Genomic DNA, 7,069 nt, shown 5'->3' on the forward strand with positions numbered 1-7,069 from the left:
AATGGTTTTATCTGTTATAGAAATATAATGTAATCAGGCTTTAGCCATGTAAATCATAAATCAGAGAAAAACAATATGCATATTGATCCTAGAGGAATGAATATGAATGTTTCCTGTTGTATCTGAAGGGTTATCACTCAATATTTTATTTCTGTCTTGTAAGGCCTGAAATCCCTGTGCAGCTTGACATCTGTGGGCTTCTCAGTGTCTCAAAGGCCTGGCAGTGTGGTCCTCTGCTCTTGTTAGATATGTGCACCCTATTCACCCACTGAGCAGGAAGGCTCCTCACTTTTCTTAGCTCTCCAATCAGCCAGTCAGCAGTACCCCACCTGGGTCTCAACCTGGCTCAATTCCCCACCAGCCTAGAAAATTATTCAAACAAGCCTGTCACATCTGGAGGAGCCTGGGTTCATCTCTTCCTCTTGTAGTGCAAAGCTGGCCTCCCACAGCCCCTGCTGGTTCACTCTGTTCCCAAATGCAGCTCTCCTGCCACCCTGTAGGGCATGTGGTGTCCTCCCTCCTGGGCTGTGAGCAGATGTGACTAATAAACGGCAGCCAACTTCATCTGTCCCTGTCTCATGCTGTGTGTCTGTTTATCTCCTACTATTTAGTGGGGGAGATCCCTCCTTCACCAACAAGGTGAATATGAGATGATCAAAACAACTACCCTTCAGCGAAAGGTCCAACCTCCCAAATAATGATTCCACGTCTTTTCTGAAATTGCACTAAGACATTTCCATTACACTATGTAGAGTTTCTTGTACTTATCCACAAAGTGAATTCCATTTAGAATTGAATTCTAGGAAAAAGTTGATCTCACCTCTTCAGAGATGTTTACTCCATTGAACATTTTACATAGATTATTTAATCCTCAGGGATAATAAACTCGTGAGGAATCTGAGACTCAGATTAGTAACTTTAACAAGTTCTTGTAGCTAGCAACAAGGTAGAACATGGATCCAATGTCTGGTAATGCAAAAAACTGGAAAATTACTCAAACAAGGCTGGTACATCCAGGAGAGCCACAGGTAATCTCTTCCTGTTGTTATTGTGAAACTTGCCTGTAACAGCACCTACCAGAAGGGGAGCTGTCACCACAGTGCAGGAGGAGAATGGACCAGAAACCTGACTCCCTTTAACATGAAGTCGGATTTCTCTGGCTATTCTCCCATCGGAAAAGTGCGACTCAGAAACTTCCGGTACCAAAAGCACATCATCCTGGACCCAGGGATGAGCACTTGGAATATGGACCTCAGGTCAGGTGCATCTGGGCTCCGTGAACTCAGCAAGTGTTTCTACCTTCTCCAGGAGTCCTGGATGGAGGCCCTGAGAGCCTTTGCTCCTTCTATGCATCAATAAATGGGAACTCTAAGGTTTTTGCATTCCTCTTTTCAAAGAGGGCTGCAGGGCCACAGTTGCAAAGGAGGGGTCCAAAGCAGGGGATGGTTTGGAGGCTGAGAAGACGGAGGCTGTGCTTGCACCAAGTCTCCTCCAGAAGCTGATGTGGTTCTGCATGTGAAAGGTGGCCTTTCCTTTCCTGACTTGAAGCTTCTGTGTTGAAGGAGATGGAGGGGGCAGAGGACTGGAGGGAGGTTTCCAGTCCTCTGGGTTTTCTGCACAAGCTGTTGTTGACCTGATATTTGCAGGCCATAGCATGGAATAGGCACATCTGATTGGCACATCTAGTGGCTGTTGGGGAATACAGCATAAAATTCCTCTCACACCAATGCTAGCGTTGATTTCAGAAGTAGTCTTCTCTCTCCCTCCCTCCCTCCCTCCCTCCTTTCCTCCCTTCCTCCCTCCCTCTCTCCCTCTCTCTCTCTTTCTCTCTTTTTTCCCTTCTTGACACAGAGTATTGCTCTGTCATCCAGGCTGGAGCACAGTGGTGTGATCTCAGTTCTCTGCAACCTCCAGCTCCCTGGTTCAAGCAGTTCTCCTGCATCAGCCTCCCAAGTGGCTGAGACTACAGGTACACACCACCACATCCAGCTAATTTTGTATTTCTATTAGAGACGGGGTTTCACCTTATTGATCAGAATGGTCTCAATCTCTTGACCTCATGATCCACCCGCCTGGGCCTCCCAAAGTGCTGGGATTACAGGCGTGAGCTACTGTGCCTGGCCAGAAATAGTTTACTTTCTCTAGCTGCTTGTGACCAAGCATACAATGTTTTATCAGCGAATTTCTTACATGCTATCCTTGAAATGAAGGATTCTGGAGAGGATCAGGAAAAGAGAGACAGATTCATTAGTTATCATCCATATTTAATGGATTACACCTGTAATCCCAGCACTTTGGGAGGCTTAGGTGGGCAGATTACCTGAGGTCTGGAGTTCGAGATCATCCTGGCCAACATGGTGAAACCCTATCTCTACTAAAAATACAAACAAAAACAAAAACCTAAAAAATTAACTGGGCATGGTGGCACCTGCCTGTTGTTCCAGCTACTCAGGAGGCTGAGCCAGGAGAATCGCTTCCGCCCAGGAGGTAGAGGTTGCAGTGAACTGAGATCATTCCACTGCACTCCAGCCTGGGCACCAGAGTGAGACTCTATCTCAGAAAATAAAAATAAAATACCATAGACTAGAGAGTTTAAACAACTGGCATTTCTCAGCATTCTGGAGGCTGGGAAGTCCAAGATCAGGGTACCAGGAGGTTTGGTTTCTGATGACAGCTCCTTTCCTGGCTTGTAGAAGGCCTCCTTTTAGCTAGGTCCTCACGTGGCAGAGAGAGCAGTTTCTCTCTTCTTCTTCTTTTAATGCCACTAATTCCTTCAAGAGGGCCTAACTCTCCTGACTTTATTTTACCGCGATCAACTCCCAAATGCCCTATCTCCAAATGCCATAATCTTAGGGGATAGAGATTTTACATAAAAATTTTGTGAGGACATAATACAGTCCCTAGTGTATGTCTTTTCCTAAGCCCTTAGTTCTTTTTGTCCACTTACCCCAAGACATGAAGTGGCAGTTTCTCTTTTGTACCTTCTACATCTGCTCCCATTACAGTTTTTTTTAAATCTATTACTTAACAATTCTCTATATTCTCCTCTCTTCAAATCTCTGATGTAGTTTTTGTTTGCAGAGTGAACACTGCCTGATATAACTGAATAAGCATCTCTCCCACTGTTATGAAAGAGTGGGGTAGAAGTTTGAAGTCCACCATGCGGGTCTACCAAACCCATCCTGGCTTGAGGGAATGCAGATATTAGAATAACTACTTCATTAAAAACAGAGAATTCTGAGATTAATGCTGAATTAGGCAGGGCACTAGAACAACTGATATGAACTTACACTGTTTCAACAATCAATGGTAACTCTATTGCTAAACTAAAATCTGAGAAGATATCAGGGATCTGCCATTCAACTTTCCTATCTGCACACGTTCAATCCAAGCACAAAAAGATACATTTAGAAACCAAAGAGACTTTCCAATTGCCTTCAAACTCTTTGTCACTGAATACTTCCCTTTAAAACCCTTGAAACTGACGGAGAGACTGACAATTCACTAATAAGGGATTAATGGCAGTTTCCAGGCAATGTCATAGCAGGAGACCTTTTTCTTTTATAAGTTCTTTGGAATACAATACCAGGCATATTAATGTAACGCTTTTCACATTAAGGTCCACTGGGTTCTCCATAACCTTGGTCAGCAGACGCTCTATAACATTTATGTTTCATTGCTTACATTTGTCTTGGTAATAATCAAGACATTTTAATATAAGCATTGTCTTAGTCTGTGTTGTGTTGCTATACAGGAATAGCTGAGGCTGGGTAGTTTATAAAGAAAGGAGGCTTATTTGGCTCATGTTCTGCAGACTACACAAGAAGTATGGCACTGGCATCCCCAGGCTTCTGGAGAGGGCTTCTGTGCTGTGTCAAAACACGGTGGAGAAGGTCAAAGGGGGTGCAGGCACATGAGAAGAGGGACCAAACATGGGAGGAAACTTACTGTATAACATCCCACTCTTGGCAGAACTAATGCATTCCTTGAGAACGAGTTCTAACTCACTACCAGGAGAACTGAGGCTTTCACAAGGAATCCACCCATATGACGCAGACACCTCTAAGTACAACACTGGCATGCCAGGGACTAAATTGCAATGTAAGTTTCGGTGGAGACAAAAATCCATACCCAAACCACAGCCAGTATATTTTGGATGATCTGGATATCTACTTTATAACTCAGTAGTCTGCTTGAATTTAGGATTGTGCTGTTAGTAAGCAGTACTCATTTGTCTGGGGAATGTTAATGAAAAATGACAGAAGTAGACCCTATAAAATGATTCATTAACTCAAAGGAGTAACCAAATAATATTCAAGAAGGTTTTAATTGTTTGAATAGAGGGAAGTGGTGGGAAAACTGAAAAGAGAATGCATTTGCGAACATTGAATGTACCCGATAGGATAGGCACGCTGGTATCAAAAGAATCGGCACTAATGCAGGCAGAACACATTTCAACTTAAAAATAGGAATTTCCCTACAGCAACACAGCACCACAGATCACAGACAGGGACACTCCATTTCACCATTTAGCCCAACTTCTCCTAGAGAGTGAACATGCCATTCCTTAAGTGTTATCACAATTGGATTAATTTTTGCTGACATTTATTCATTATAATTAAACTATTCGTCCATCACTGAATATGTGAAACACTGTCCCAATTGTTTTGTGGCAATATTATTACTGCAGGTGTGGCAGAAAAAGCAGTTCTCTGAGAATGTGGTCATACCTGACTGTAGTCTCAATTCTCCCATGAATTCTTCATGGGACTCTGGGCAAATCACACAAACTATCTCTATTTCACCATCCTCCCCTACAAAATATAAGGAACCTCGTCAATAATATGGTTCTTTCAAATGCTTTCACTTTACGATGCTACCTCTGTTTCTCTAGCATTAATTAGCAGAAACAAGTGTGTTTTGTTTTTGTTTTTGTTGTTGTTTTTTTACCTAACACTTTTTCAAAACCTGGGAAGCTTGCTGGGAACCTCATGGGGGACTGAGAGGTGTGTCTGGGCACGTATGAAGTAAGTAACCGTGGCTAGAGAATATGGTCAGTCACAGAGGGACATTTTGGAAGTCTTGTGAGACTTTTTTTTTTTTTTTTTTTTTGAGACAGAGTCTCACTCTATTGCCCAGCTGGAGTGCAATGGTGAGATCTCAGCTCACTGCAACCTCTGTCTCCCTAGGTTCAAGCAGCTCTCCTGTTTCAGTCCCACCTAGTAGCTGGGATTAGAGGCACCTGCCACCATGCCCGGCTCATTTTTGTATTTTTAGTAGAGACGGGGTTTCACCATGTTGGCCAGGCTGGTCTGGACCTCCTGACCTCAGGTGATCTGCTTGCCTCAGCCTCCCAAAGTGCTGGGATTCAGGCATGAGCCACTGTGCCCCACTCCATAAGCCTCTTTAAGGTGGAGTATTTGTTCATTTAACAATAAGAAGCACAGGGATCTCAAAACAAGTTAGGAAATTCCAACTATGTCTGCACTCTACTTCCTTCTTGACAAGTGGAAGTCTAATTTGGAGACACTGGTAGCTCAACCTGAGACTAGTCTAGGTAGGTGTAGGCCCTTTCTGAGGGCCACAAAGTCAGGAGCCAAGGAAGTCAGCCAAAACTAGGTCAAGGTTGAGTCAGGAGTTGAGAATCAGCAGATACTCCCTAGTACTGATTGAAGAGATGAAAAGTTAGGTATAAGGCAAAAAGACAGAAGATGAAGCTGAGTACAGTTTCTGAGACACCGAATGATACAGTCTGAAACCTTCTTATCAGGTACCTGCCACCTTCCTAGTGGGCTAGGGGGAAGGCTTCATGAGTGGGGAGCTTGTTCAGGCTCACTCTGAAATTGGGCTGTAGTCACTCTGATGGGTTTCCCTTTAGGATCCAGTGTTTAAATTGTCCACACTCAGAAAATTAATCCAACTGATCCTCATGAATATAGACTTGCAGACAAATTCCTTACCGAGGAAAACAGACCAGTTCCACATTTCACTGCATTATTCCAAAAATCAGATTTGTTCATTCTTGGATTCATCTTTGATTCTTCTGGCTCCCTCTTCCTTTCATGGCCCAAGAAGTGATACCAAATTTGTGTCCTGAAATTCCTCAAGGCCATGTCCTCCTCTCCATTTTCCCTGCCTTCACTTCATTGATGTAGGCCTGAGGGCCCCACAGGGTCGTGGGGTGTCCCTTATGCTGTGCTGAGGCACAGGATTCGAGAAATAAAGAGACAGGACACAGAAATACAAGGAAAACACAGCTGGGCTCAGGGTGGCCATGCCACCTATAAGCGGAGTCAGGAGAGGCCCCTAATGTCCAGAAGCGTATGTATTTATTGTGTATAGGTTAGGGGGCAGGGCAGTGAGTGAAATCATTTTTAAGGATAATGATAGAATCGTGAGCAATAAAACAAGGGGTCCACCCCCGTTAGGTCACCTAGGCTAGGAGATGGACAGTGCACAGCAAGGGATCCATTCCCATTAGGTCATCGGGGCAAGGGCCATGTGCAGTAAGGGTTCAACCCCCATTAGGTCACCGAGGCATGGAGGTGGGCTGTGCGCAGTGAAGAGGGTGCAGTGTGCAATATCTCTATCTATGGGCAAGCTACTTCTAAGATGTATAGGAGGATGCTTTAAATCACACAGCAATGACATAGCAGTCAGGGTTACCGCCACCTGCTGGCAGCTTCCAATGAATTCTATAGGAAGATGCTTTTGAGCAGCACAGTAACAAGAGCTGATAAAGTTCACAGTCACCAAGGTGCAATTGCCGGTCTGGGGGCAGCCTTCCACAAGAACTGGAGCAAGGTATTACAACTCCTTTATCAGGAAGAGTGGCTCTTGACCCAAGCCTGCCATACAGCGGGTATCTTTACGATACTGAACGCTGCCGCCTGGGCCATGGATTCTTGTCCTGGTATAACTGTTTTCCCTTAAATCATGCTCTGCACTGTGTCTGCTCTAGGCATTCCTCTCACCATAAGCTGCTTATTCCTTAATTCATGCTCTGTACTATGTCTACTCTAGGCATTCCTCCGATTAGGAACTAAGATATATACATATATATATATAT

Source organism: Sapajus apella, unplaced genomic scaffold, assembly GCF_009761245.1.
Source record: "Sapajus apella isolate SASKATOON/1434 unplaced genomic scaffold, GSC_monkey_1.0 scaffold30, whole genome shotgun sequence".
Taxonomy (NCBI): Eukaryota; Metazoa; Chordata; class Mammalia; order Primates; family Cebidae; genus Sapajus; species Sapajus apella.